Source organism: Perognathus longimembris, chromosome 10 (genome assembly GCF_023159225.1).
Source record: "Perognathus longimembris pacificus isolate PPM17 chromosome 10, ASM2315922v1, whole genome shotgun sequence".
NCBI lineage: Eukaryota > Metazoa > Chordata > Mammalia > Rodentia > Heteromyidae > Perognathus > Perognathus longimembris.
The window spans coordinates 59033783-59047960 of record NC_063170.1 but is presented as its reverse complement, the minus strand read 5'-3'; the positions used below and the strand labels follow the sequence as shown (position 1 = coordinate 59047960).

The following is a 14178-nucleotide window of genomic DNA, read 5'->3' as shown; positions in this document are numbered from 1 at the left end:
CAGCTAGCTTTTTCTTCCCCACCACTGTACAGACTGTCCATCAAGTTTGAGATATTGGAGGTGGGATGTGTGGTGATATTATTAAACCTGAAGTTAAGCAGACCACAGCTCAGGCGAGGGAATGGCATTACTACAGCTCATCGGAGACCTTAATGCAAAGTTGTCTTTATAGCCTGAAAGCTTTTTTTTTTTTTTTCTTGGTATACAGTGTCTAAATTAGGGCACCAATAGTAAGGGGTGGGTAATTACATTTTTGGTGCATAGTGAATCTCAATTCTTATTTATAAAAAGTCGATTAGATTAAATTCTTATAGCTTCCTCGCTCATTCTATTTCCTGTGCTCTGTATTATGAACAATAAGGTAATTTTACTTCAGAGAAAGGGTTAGGGTGTTTTTTTTTCCCCTTCGCTGTTCAAGTTCTGTCTTAGTCACTCACATATCATGTGTATCCGTGATGCATTTCTTCTCTCCTCAGAAGTGTGAACATATACTATGCAGACACGATCTGCTTGGCTGCGCGTTGCTCAGCCATTGTAAGCACAGGTACAGAGAAGAAGAATAGGTGATTTTATGAAGGAACCAAAGAAAGAAAACATTGTTAGTAAGTTTATTTACTAGGCTTACTCGGCTGGATTCAATATTCAAGATTTGGCAAGTAGCTTTTATAGAATGAGCATAAAGCAGGTTAGTGAGAGAAACTGCTGATAAAGTAGGCCGTTGTAAGGAAATAGCATCATTTCATGCAGGACAAGTGCACCGTATCTAAACACTTTATTCAATGAAGTGTTTGCCCAAAGACAGCTTCTGGAAGGCTTGCTGGAGGAAGGGCAGGTATGATGGTCTGATAGAGATAGGGAGACATTTCTAGGTGAGGAGGGTGCACAGAATACTGATGATAGTCTAGGTGTGTGCAAACGGCAGATTGTAATGGGGGAGTGTGTACAGAAGGAGGAATTGGAGTCAGCTTCTACCAAGACAGGGGGTGGCCCAAGGTACCGCGGGCCATCTTATTCCTATGTACATCTCTTCTGTACTCTTCTAACCTTGGAGAACTCAGAAATGTTTAGATCAAGATGGCGAGGGCATCTTAAAGGCACATGACATTCACCTTCCACATCAAAATTGAAATGATTCCTAACGTCAAAAAAAATAATAAGAGCTGGGAAAATGGCCTAGTTGTAGAGTGCTTGCCTCGGATACATGAAGTCCTGGGTTCAATTCCTCAGCACCATATATGTAGAAAAAGCCAGAAGTGGCACTGTGGCTCAAGTGGTAGAGTGCTGGCCTTGAACAAAGAGCCAAGGACAGTGCTCAGGCCTGGAGTCCAAGCCCCAGGACTGGCAAAAAATAAAAAATAATATAGTCTATGCCGTGGGAGGAGGTTTTAGAATTTCATGGATTTCAGAAATTAGTACTTTTCAAAGTTAGTTTTCTTCCAGATGGGTGAGTTTAAGGAAAGGAGCTTCAAAGACAGGAAAGAGCCACCAGAAAGCGTCCCTGGGAGGCCCTAGGTGTGTTCAGCAAGCCTCAGGTGGACTGGAGGAAAGTGGTTCAGGTCTGGAGCAGTTTCCCGATGCCCTGAACCCCCATGCTGCTGAGGGTAGGAGGGAGGTGGTAGATAACAATGACCACAGTGTCCCGGACATCATGAAGCCAGCAAGGATCCAGGCAGGAAAGCCAGCCACCTCCTCTGATTGGGTCATGGTCTCCAAGAATGCAGCCATGCTCAGCACATCGGGCACATGACTGGTAAGAGCAGGTTCCATTCCACCTGTACCCACTACACTCAGCCACCTGCAGAGCCTTGCCTGGAAGAAAGAGGCTGTGCCGAAGAAGATGGTGCCTTCCCAGGAGAACACGGCCGTGAACACTCCTGCAGAAGAAGGAGGGTCAACCCTATCACATGGGGCCACTAACCACAACAGAAATGCCTGGAGACTGGTAACCTTGGTAGCAGGATTCAGTGGCATGGTGGGGGCTGAAGAGCGGTTAGATGGTGAGTAAGTGGAGACAGAGTATGTAGAGAACTCCTTCCAGAAACTTCTGCAAAAGAAGAGGGAGAGAAGGTGATGTAGACTTGAGACAATTACTTTGGGTCTTAACTAAACAGGGGTCACAAAATAACACCGCAATCCTTTACTCATACAGTATGAAATAGTCTTAAATTTTAGACTATTAGCAGCATTTTTAACTAGCAAATTAGAAACTTTTTATGTGGGGGGGCGAGAAAGCGTAAGCATAGAAACTTCTAGAAGCAGGGAAAGTGAAGGAGAGCAGATTGTACCTGGCAGGCATCTTTTAGAAGACCCACAGACGACAAGTACAAAACCCCCGTCATGTGGTCTGGGGGTTGCTAGTGGGAAGTCAACCCCTGAGCAGCTCAGAAAGTTCTGGGGCCTGGCAGGTACAAAGCACCCAGCAGTTGCATGAAAGTGTACATGTGTGGTAAAGCTTGCTATCAAAATGTGAAAGGAAAACAAGTGTAGTGCCAAGTGGTTTTCTAGAAAGTTCACTCACTGGCAGCACCATGGCCCCCCAGTGTAACCCCAGGGGTCACAGTCATTTTGAAATGTGTCCACTGGCCTTTGGTTCCCCTGTAATCCTATCCTCCCTCTGAATGCCCCCCCTCTCACCCCTCGGCTTGCGAGTTTCACTAATGGAACGAATCTTTAACCTCTGTAAGCATGCTAATTTATGGTGTATTTTGGTCTTTCAAGATGTGAAAAATGGGGAGCTAATACTACTCTTTGTCCAAAAGGGGGTTTTACTGTGGGGTCCTTGACATCGTCCCTTTATTTTATCTGCCCGTTATCTTTCACTGGAAACATTTTCCATTAGCTCTTTTCTAATCACCTCCGAAAATGGTCAGATTTACAAGCAACATATGAGACACACACACACACACACACACACACACACACACACACACACACACACACACACGCCAGGCCAACTTCTTCTGACATTCAACAGCAGCGTACATCTAAATACTGGAAAAGTTTATTTGCTTTTGCTGAGGATGTGCTAAGTGATTTTGCAGTATGAGTGCCGTGGCCTTCTAGCACTTAGACTTGCATTTATTAAATAAATTTGTTCTCTAACTCAAGTGTTAAGTGTGTATTATGAAACCTCAAAGCCAATTTTGGTGATTGCAATGTGCAAATATTTTTTAAATTATGTAATTAAATAGGACTTGGCCTGCAAGGTCCAGCGAAGTAATTTATTAATTGAATCGTCTGATTTAATTGTATGCTATTTTCTTGCATTCAGAGAATCGCCTGCTTCTACTTGCTGAGGAGAGCGAGACTTGTGTGCCTGTCATTGGAGATTCAGAGATTTTTGACAAGAAATCTTTAGTGCTCAATGAAATAGTAACAAATAAAAGTGGGTTTATGCTTTCTCATCCCCAAATTCTGTTTTGGTGTCTGAGTCTAGTGATTTTTAAATGAAAAAACAAAGAGGAAAAAAAAGAATTCTTGCTACATTGGTAGATGCTTGTAATTCAATTGTGTTTGCCACTATATTCTTTTAAAAACAAATCACTTCTTTTAGCCTTAATTGTTTGCCAGTATTCAGGGTTACGTAACGTACTTGTGTAAAAAGAAAAGCCCCTTTAATTCAGTGTTAGCTACATCTTGCTTGAGCTAACGCCACACCATATCTGTTTCCTTAAAATGTCATTTTAAAGGTATTGTGGTTTCGGAGCAGCAGCTGTGACTGAAAAGTATGTAAACTAAGCTGTTCTTGCTCATATCATTTTTATATTCTTATGTCAGACCAGAAGGCTGCTTTAAATTTATTTTTCATTGTGTATTAGTTCTAGAGCCTGGGTTTCTTTCTTTTTTTTCTTCCTTGGGAACATATGTTCTTTGGGACATGTTATACTCAAGTCCTTAAGAAAATAGAAATTGCAGGGGAGGGGTACCAAAATAATTTATTATTCGAGTATTTTATTAGGGGAAGATCAATTAAGGCATTTAAAAAAATTCTCCCCAAGTAGAATTTTTGAGCCTGGCATCTGTGTGTTAGGAAATGAAGGAATTCAGCCTTACTGTATCAAGTCTCATGCAAGGGAGGAACTTTAAAACCCAAATTGCTTTCTCGAAAGGAAAACATTTTTTGTTGCTATTAAGTATAGTTTATATTGCCACTTCAACCCTGCTACCCCAAGTGGGGTCATTTACTTAAATTCTTACTTCACATTCCTGTATAGAAACATCTTTGTCTTTGGAGCTCCTTTATTATTTTTTTCTTTCTCAAATTCCTATTTCACATGCAGTTAGGGGTAGGTATTTATTTATGCCATGTGCCCCCTGGGCCCCCCCCCACTTCCAATCAAGTGATGGCATATTATTGTGGCTGCCGGCAGCTGGTGTGGGTAACTTTGAGTAATAGTGGTAAAGAAGATGCAGAGAGTTAAAAGAAATAGCAATAATGGGCATTTTCTTTTTTCCTCCTTTCTGTGCATTTTCAGGACATATCATGCCCCCTGTGCTACCATGGAAATGTAGAACGAGAGAGAGAGAGAGAATATTCTTTCCTAAAAGGTTGTAAAAGTGGAGTAGAAAGTATGAGCTGTTAGAATTTCCATGGTAAATATAATTTGATTACATGTGTTGGTAATTTCCCTCAGCACTTCAGGATTTCATTTTGAGAGTTGCTTTGCGATGTTTTATTTGTTTCCAGCTTTTGGAAACAAATTGGGCCCTAATAACTTTCCCTAAGAAGCCCCCATTGACTCTCCTTGTTACTGTAGGTCCACATGTGGGTGACCCACAAGTGAGATGGAACTTAGCGGGCAGGCAGGTCTTTCTGGTGGGTCCCCGCTCTCTGGCTTGCCCCAGCCCCTCTGCCTCTTGTTGGGCCCAACTGGGTCTTAGATAGAAGCTAGCTCTCCTTTTTCTTCCACCTTACCCTTGAAAGTGGGCCTCATAAAGTATCAGCGATCGTGGCCAAGTAGCCAACAGGTCATAGTCAAAGACAGTAGCCATCTGGCTGACCACTAGCTGTCTCCCAGGAGGGAGTCTTTAGTGTTGTGGGAGATCTTGTGAAGTTCAAGGTGGAGGTCAGGGTCCTCGAGAGGCCTCGGCCAATGGCTATGTCCCAGCCAGGGCACCTGCATTGCAGTATTTTAACAACTTGTTTGGCGACTGCTGCATATAATGGAATGCTGTCCTTTTACCAAGGAAGAATCTGGTATCTTGCACATTCTAGCCAGGTTCCTGGTGGGTCCTGATGTCAAACCACGCTCTGGCTTTCTGAGGAAGTTTCCTTTCCACTTTACCACATCGCCACTTAGCGAAGCTATGGAACTCCTTTTCCTTTTCCACTAACTTTGAGCCCAGGCTGATTACAAGGAGTGTTCTTAGGGGCAGAAGTGACAGGATGCCTTGAGCCTGGAGGCGAAGGACTTTATCCAAGAAGTTATGCTTATTGTGAACCTAGCTTCCCCTGCCACAGCCTAGCACAACCCGGCAAGATATTGGTAACCTCTCCTGCCATACGCTGACCTCTTTGTGTTTCCAAAACCTCTGCACATGGCTGGCGGTTCCACTTGTCTGCAGCCTGCAACTGTGGCTTGTCTGTGTTCTGGGAAATTGGCCGTGATGTTTCAGAGCTGGATCCCGACCATTGCTGTGACCTGGTCATACCCAGAACCCACTCCTCACAGGAAGTGGTTTAGAGAAGACTCTCAAGATAGCTGTCAACTCCGTTCTCCTATAAGATCTCCTCTGACTTGCTCCTTACATAAGCTATATCCCACAAAGAATGGGTCATAATTAGTGCTAAGAAATGTAAAGGTAAGCCGAGTGTTAGTGGTTCATGCCTGAAATCCTAGCTACTCAGGAGGCTGAGATCTGAAAGTTGTGGTTCAAAGCCAGCCTGGGCAGGAAAGACCAGGAGACTCTTATCTCCAATAAACTACTCAGAAAGAGCCCGAAGTGGCTCTGTGGATCAATTGGTAGAGCACTAGCCTTGAGCAAAAGAATCTCAGGGACAGCACTTCGGCCCTGAGTTCAAACTCCAGGACTGGACCAAAGAAAAAAGAGGGAGAAAAATAAATAGAAATCTGAAAGTTAGTTGTGAAAGATACAGAATTTCTCACTTTATCCTAAGCCAATTCTTAGCGGTGCCTTGGTCATTTGTCACTGGTAAAACAAAGTGAATTTTTTTTTTAAAACCAAATAGCGGGTGATGTTTTTCTTCCATCACCACCATCATCCTTACCATCATCACCATCTCTGATAAAGCCCATGGTGTGGTTGTAAGAGGTGGCTTCTCTAACTGTCTCGTTATTCAAGCGGAGAAGCACGTGAAAGGGAGGTTGCATACACTGTAGTGGGCAGAGTGCCTGGGTAGTTAAATGAAAGGCTGGTTCATATAAAAAGGCTTGTTTCTATGTGGAAAATATGAGCTTGTCTTTTTTTTTTTTTTACATGGACCAGGTGTGGATTAGTTTCCTGAACCTTTTACCCAGCCATATTCCCGCTTGTAATTCTTCTGAGGCATAGTTCAGCCAAGTCAAAGAAACATGTTATTAAAGGTGAGCTGAAAGGCATTTAAAAAATAAACAAACTGTTTAAGATCCTAAATCAGTAACAGAATCTATCTGCAAAGACTTGAAAAGCACAAGGAAAAGTGTTTCAATGCCTTTGGGTTCCAGACTGGCCTCTCTGCTTGCCTTCTTTGAAGATCTCCTCAAAGAACGTTTGGCTTGTTAGCAGGACAGCGAGCCAGCGCTGACCTTCCATGGTAGCTCTTTCCTAACTCACCATTTGCCTCCACTGAGGTAGGTGAAACTCCACTCTGAAATCTATGTTTCCCCAGGTTAGGTTGGGTGGAGGGATAAGAGCTCTCATTCCCTGTCATCGCTGTGTTTGTGAGAGGTTCAAAAACCCCATTCACATTTTGTCCGGTTCCTAACCTGTAATATAGCAGTCAACCATGATCCACTTGAAGAGATGGCGGAGATGAGGTGTAGGTAATTTTAGATTTGCATTAGTTATATTATCTTTGTCTGTACCAGCTGTGACTGTTCCATCGTTTCACGTTCTTCATATGCCAGGCAATATCCTATTCCCCTTTTCTGCTTCATTAATTCCTCACAAACAGATTGTGGACTCTAAACCCATTTTATAGGTGGGTACACTGAGGAATAAAGAACTTAAGGTCCTAAATTCATTAGATCAGCAAGTAGCAGAGCTGTGTTTTGCACTTGAGGGCTTTTACTAAACCCTGTGGGTAGGGTCTGAGTCTAGTGCAGTAGTAACACTGTATTAACACTGCATTCTCAGTGAGATGCCTAAGGCAGCATGTGTAAACACACACATTGGTCCTGTACTCCCTCCGCCTTCTTCCCTACTGGGTAACATTGTTCCCTACTTGTGTAACATTTTCCCTGCTGTGTAACACTGTTCTGTACCTGTTGCTTTTCCTCACCAGGCAATTTCAACTGAGGAACAGATATCAATTATTTGTAGCCTCTTGGGCCGTTTTCTCCCTTCATTATCTTGAACTTTTGTTGTGGCTGGGAAATTGCGTAGAAAGTGTTCACAGTTTTTAAAGTCATTTCAAATACACAGGAGCTGGGAACAGCTCATAAAAGAGGATGAGGGATGTGTGTGTGTGTGTGTGTGTGTGTGTGTGTGTGTGTGTGTGTGTGTGTAAATGTCTTCCTTCCTTTGGAGAGAAATACCTCCTTGAAGCCTGAATTCTCTGCTGTGGACTTAAGAATCCCACCCTTGGCAACAACGCATGGCCCCTCACCTGTCTCCGATGTCTTACAGGACAGAAAAGGACAATTCTACCACAGCTTGTCTAACGGGGCAGGTTTGACTGGTTGTTTCCTGGAAGGCAGGGGCTGAGCTTGTCAAAGTCCTCTGCTGGCTTCAGCCGTTCGTGTAGGTGTGGCACACTTTGCACTGTGGCAGCAGCCCTGTTCATATGGAAGCCAGCCAGGTGTCTCTCTAGCATCCCTTCTCCTTGACTGGGCTCTTGGGGCTTCTAGGAGCTTTGTGGTCATCAAGATGAAAAGTTGCCTAACATGATGAATACAGTATCCTTTGAGTCTATCGGTTCCTTCCTAGCGAAGGACCCCAGAGGATGACCTGAAGCCTGCTTCTCAGTGCTCCTGGCTTTCCGGAGTGTTTCAGTGTGAGCTTTGGAAAAGACCAGGGTCAAGGAGAGTTGAGGGCAGACTGGAGCTCGAAGCTACAAATGTCAGGGAAAGCAGGAAGAGAGGCCTGGGAAAGGAAATGGGAGGACCAGGTGCCAGGAAAGGTGGTGTCATTATTTGGTGTTTCTCTGGTGGCCAAAAGGTAAGTTTCTCCTCTGAGGTCCCTGGCAGACAGGGAGGGGCCATCACTGCCAAGGATGGCAGTTGGAGAACTAATAATGGAGGGGGCGTGGGAAGTCCTGGGAGACCTTTGTTTAGGGAGCAAAAGCAGTTGGAGGCCCTCCAGCGATGTTTGTGGGCCATAATCAAATTAGTGTAAGGGCACTGGAGGGTTCCCTGTGCACCAGGAGTGGTGGGGATGACGTCACCAGTGGGAGGAATCGGAATGGGATGCTGGGATGTCTTCATGTGGCTCACAAACTGGATACCTATCCTATTTCCTTTCTTCTTCCTTCCCTTTCCTCTCTCCTTTCCTACTTGTTTCTTTTGTTTTCCCTCCTTCCCTGTTTGTTCCCCACTTTTCCTTTTTCTCTTTCTCCCTTTCTCCTCCCTTCTTTCTTCCCTCCTTTCCTCTTTCCCTCTGTCCCTTGCTTGTACGTGGATTTGAACTCAGAGCCTCATGCTTGCTAGGCTACCCCTCTCTGCAGAGCTCCAGTCCTGTTTTTTTTTTACCAGGTATTCTTAGGATAAGAAAAACCGAAATGAGTCTGTTTCACTGGGGATTGAAATTCCAAGAGCCAGATGTAGTCATGGATGAGTAGTATCCTTGAGGGCTGTCACCTGGAGCCATCTATGCTATCCTGGGTCTGGTCAGCTGCCATGCACCTGGCCACTGTGGTCCAGGTACTGGTGGTGCAGGTTCAGACTATTAGCCAAGGGCTCATTCATTGGCTGGAATTGCTGTGTGTCTCTTTCGCTTGACCACTGCTCATCAGACCAGGGGTCTCTGGGCAGAATCACCTAACCACACATGATTATGGTATGGAAAGCCAGGCAAGTCTTCCTTATCACTGGGCATAGAGAAGGAGATGGGCATGGAGAAAAGCCAATGACAGGAAGAAAACAAGTAAACTAGACAGCCCTGCCTCCTTACAAATCCTGCTTCCATCTGAGAACTATTGGCCAGTGTAGACACTTGTTCTAGCGGATTCTGTGGAAGAATATGCAGGAGCATTTGAGCGGTATCTATTTTCCATGGTTGTTGTCTTTTAAGGAGCCAAGGTTTCCATTAAGCTTCTCCATTTCCACTTTTTGAAAGCGGTTTGACTCTGACAAGCAGATGTAACTATCCTGTATCCAGCAATTCTGTCTGCAAAAGTAAATAAGAAGTATATAAATAAGTAAACGGTGTCCGCTTACCTGTGTGTAAAAGGCTTCTTTGTTTGTTTGTTTTTAATACGGTGAAGAGTTTCTGGTTTAATATACCGGGCAGGCCATGTTGGTACACAAGAGAATGGTAGATTTTGATGTCCAGCAATGACTTCACAGTGGTTGTTCAATACATGTTTAAAGACATAGACAGAAGCAACATTCCAAGGCATACTGTGACTTGTAAGGGAGGTGATTAATGTTATTTCAGTAGATAACCCACAGTATTTTTGTCCCCCAAAATAATGATTTTAATTGGAATGGGTTTAGAGTTCTTTTATTTTTGGTTTTCATATGTTGCTATCTAAAACCTAATTGAGACAGAAAGCACAAGATGGCAGAGACAAAGGTTATGGAGTGTGCTCTTCTCAAAACCCGACAGATAAGTCCACGTGAGAGCGTCTTCATGACACTAAGGTTCTCAGTGGTTTTTCGAAGAAGTCCCAGTCTGAGTAAGGCTGGTAAGGAAGTCATTGAACTTGGGGAAATTCATAGGATACTAGATGATGTATAAAACCGAAACAAACAACAACAAAAAAGAACTCAACTCGCGCTAGGTGCCAGTCACTCAGGGCTTGTAATCCTAGCTACTCAGGATGCCGAGATCTGAGGATCAGGGTTTGAAGTCAGCCAAGGAAGCCAAGTTTTTGACACTCTTATCTCCAATGAACCACCAAAAAGCCAGAAGTGGAGCTGTTACTCAAGTTGTGTAGCACTAGCCTTGAACAGAAATGGCCAAGGATCGTTGTCCAGGACCTGGACACACACCACACACACACACACACACACACACACACACACACTCACACACACACACACACACACACACACACACACACACACCTCCTGCATCCTGGCTGAATTGTGTAAGTTTGCTATGCAGGAAGCATCCGGGAAGCCGTTTGGTTTTGTGGCATTGGTGTGGGCTGGCCCAGGGGGTGGGGATAAAGTTGAGGCATTGATATACTATGAGGAGAGCCAGATGGTCGCATTACACATCTTTTGTGTTCTTGTTTGCTTCTTAAAGCAGTTGCAGAATTTTGCCCTGGGCGATATTTTCTTCGAGCCTGTGTGTTCTGCTACGAATTTACTTTTGTTAGAGTACTTTGAAAGAAATCCTAACTGGGATTTTTTTTTTTTACTTACATTATAAACTTGTGAAGTCAACAGTGTGTTCATAAAAATATTTTTTAAATGTTAAGCATGTTAGTAAATAGTCGGAGGGGATCTGTGTTATTTTTTTCTTAGCATAGTGACTTTAACCATATTTTATATCAATTCAGAGAAAATTTCTGCTACATTATGAATGTGAAATTGAGGGTGAATGGATGGAGATAGATGTAGACAAATCAGATACATTATTAGAGCAGAAATGCAGCCTATGTGATTAAGATGGAATTTTTTTCCATGACTTTTTATGTGTTCTTTACGTCATGGGTTTATTAACTAGTGAGTTTGATTTCCTGATATTCAACTTTTTGAGATTGTGTTAGTGTGTGAGTTTTTTGCCTGAGTATTTGGATAGCCTTTATTAGAATGGTTAATCATGCCACCATTGAAATTTATATTTATTTCCCACTAAAAACAAATTATCTTTTGCAGTCACCAATGACAAGGGGTAGTTAAGATGTTCTAACCGCATCTAAAGGATGGTGTTTTATCACCAAATGCCTTTAACGAGGGACTGCTGATCTAGAGCTCTTTTCTCTTCCCTTTCCCATCATGATTCAGTGCCTTGGAATCATCTAATGCCCTTTTTACAGTCCTAGTTTGTCTTTCTTCCCTCATTCAGAAGAGAGAAAGGGACAAATGCAGTTTCTTTAGGCGATGGTTTGTTCTCCATGGAGCACAGATTTTCCAGTTTGAGTTGGAACCTGCTGTCCCCAATGAGCACACAAGAAACTTGTAGTCTTAACTTTATTGAAATCCTTGCCGGGGGGGGGGGGGGTTAGTCACAAGTCTGAGGCGATTCCTTCCCAATAATGAAGCCATTGTAGGCATCCTATCGGATCAGTTCTTGAAATGTTTTAGTAAGACTATCTTACAACATTATAAGAAGATAATCAGCAGCCTTAGAAGGTCCCCATCTGGACTGTAGAGTTCTTTTACTGCAAGATGTTTTGCCTTTTTGAGCTAGCTCTCCTGTTTCATCATCTGTTCCGCCGAGATGAAGTGCATATGAAAAGTCAGTGACTCCGAATCCATCTGTTGTTATTATTTTCCGCTGATAATTGGCTTGAACAATGAAATGTCTGTGTCTGAAGCCTTTGAAACTGTACACCCTGTTTATTTTCTAGAGGTCTCACTGCACTGCACCCTCCCCCTCTCCTCCTCCCCCTTCCCTTTCTCTCATGATAACAGCGAGGGGCGCTTGTGTCAGGATGACATCTTTGACTCTGTGCCTCAGTATGTGTCACTCAACATCTAAAGCATGCACATGGATTTTTGTCACAACCCCTGTCTGTGTCTGTGCAGGTTGCTCCAGGAGCTGGCACTCTTCTAGGATGAGCTTAGCTGGGCCCCAATGCATGGATCCCTTACCTGGATCATTGTCTTTATTTCCCAGCCCTCATGAAAGCATTCATTTCCAGGACAGTATCTAATGTGTATGGAATTAGATCCTCCCTATAATCCTATAATGTGGCACCCAGGTTTGCGTTACTATTGGATTCCACTAACAGCACTTCACCCAGGAGGAGATAAGGAAGTAGGAAGTCTCACTGTCCACTCTACCCAGCCAAATAGTCCCCAGAAGCTCCTCTGGGATGGGCAGAGGTTTTCTCACCGTGTTGTACTGGTTGAATTTCCGTCCATGGTTTGTTTGTATCAAGGTCAGATTATGACTGGTCATAGAGACAGATTGTCTAACACCTTGTTTAGAAGGTCACTTCAAGGCCAAAATAGTGAACAAAATCAGTCTTTTAGTTTTCCTGAGAATTCTTCATTGAGAACCTATACTTTCCCCTTTGGGATTTTTTTTTTTTTGTCAAGTGTTGCTTTTCCCCCCCAAATTCCCGTCATATATATTTTAAGTAAGCTTTTTGTTTGTGATATTGAAAAACAAAACTTTTTGTGCTGAGTGGGGTTTTTCTTTTTTCTTTTTTGCAGTCAGATGATGTGTTATACCAATAAAAATAAAACTTGATTTTGAATTAGAAAGCACCTTATTTCTCTTGGCTAGGAGAGTTGGGGTGCCTCCTCTGAGGCTAAGATGGACGCACATTCTAGCCTTTTGAGTCCAAATATCAATCGAAACCTACCTTATAGGAAAGCAGTGTTGGATTTGCCCCCAAAGTACAGATTGGCATTAGAAAGCAGAAGATGAACCTAATCTTACCTATGTTTCAGTAGAACTCATTTAACAGTGAAAAATTCATTAAGAATTATTCAGTTACTAAGATCAACATGTAGCTGGATGTCAGAAAGTAAAAGGTCCCTGGTAGTGAATTTCCACAAAGTGGGAAAAGGTAGTAGAGAATTTCCAGTCCCCCCCCCCCCTTGTTTAAATTCCTGGGTTCTATCGACTAATTACATTGAGGTATGGCATATTTTCTGTCGAAATGGAGAAAAATTGTTGACTATAATTATATTATTTAATTGAAATTATAAGTGGTTTAGGCCATTCAGTTAAAAGCATCCTTTCTAGTACATGGGTGATGCTTTTAAATGACTGGCCAAAGATTGGTGGGTGATATTTAACAGGCAAGCATTTGGGATATATTTTTAGAAAACTCCCTATTATTTTCTTTAAATGATTAGTGAACTAGAGAGTGTCATGACAGCGTGTATGTGTATTGCCTTTATCTATGCATACATGTATGCGTGTGGACATACATGCGTACGTTTGCACATGAGTGTGCATGCATGCATTTTATATGTGAACCTTTGTAAGTCTAGGTGAAATATAGCTTTCCTTAGGCACAGACTTACAGAGACCCGTTTATAATGCCACAACGTGGAGAAACAAGCAGTTGTATCTCTTACCTTAAATTGTGCTTGTTTAAAAGCTCACACCGAACATTAGATCTGAAAATGCAGCCCACAGCAGAACTGTGCTGATATATGGACCGTGCCAAGTTCTTTTTGGAGTAGCTTGAAATACAATAGTACTATATCTCCCTCCTTGCCAACCTCCCCCTCCCCTGCGGCAGCAAATTCTTAATTACTAATGAATGCAATTCATTTTAATTGTTATTATAGCAACATAGCATTTAAGGGTCTCCGCTTGTCACGGTGTCCCTTAGAACTGGCAGTGTCTTCTTGTCAGAGAGAGGAGGACAGGTAGAAGGCACAGCGGGCGTCTGATTGAGCCAGTTATTCATTTGCTGAGTGTTTGTGTTTATGCAAAGGGGCCTCTTCCTGCATATTTAATCTAGAGTAAGGCAGTGGCTTTTGTTATGTTTAACCCACATACCTTCAGTCCTTCCTCACCCGGCAGCCAGCTTGGGAGCCCAGAGAGCCTGCGGGTTCCAAGTGCCTGCCTGTACTTTCCTCCTTCCAAACTCAACTTTTCTTCCATTGTGTGAACATTGCCTCTCCTGCCCCAAAGCTTTGCCTCCCCACCATGACGGGGTAAGTGTGGACCAAGCCAAGCTGACACTTTTGTTTCGTTTTACAAATGTGAGAGGGTACT

General features: G+C 43.1%; 1 protein-coding gene across 3 annotated transcripts in view; it reads left to right on the top strand.

The window, feature by feature from the left end:
* The window catches only part of LOC125358749 (forkhead box protein P1-like), a 219684-nt gene that overhangs the window by 112791 nt on the left and 92715 nt on the right, over positions 1–14178 (top strand). The window contains exon 1 of one of the 3 annotated variants that reach the window (XM_048356161.1): positions 1598–1942. The exons of 1 other annotated variant lie outside the window; for it this stretch is intronic. The gene's annotated coding sequence lies outside the window, so the exon portion shown is untranslated. Of the gene's footprint in view, positions 1–1597; positions 1943–12674; positions 14118–14178 lie in introns of those variants that run through there. One more of the 3 variants, XM_048356160.1, reaches the window with a different exon arrangement.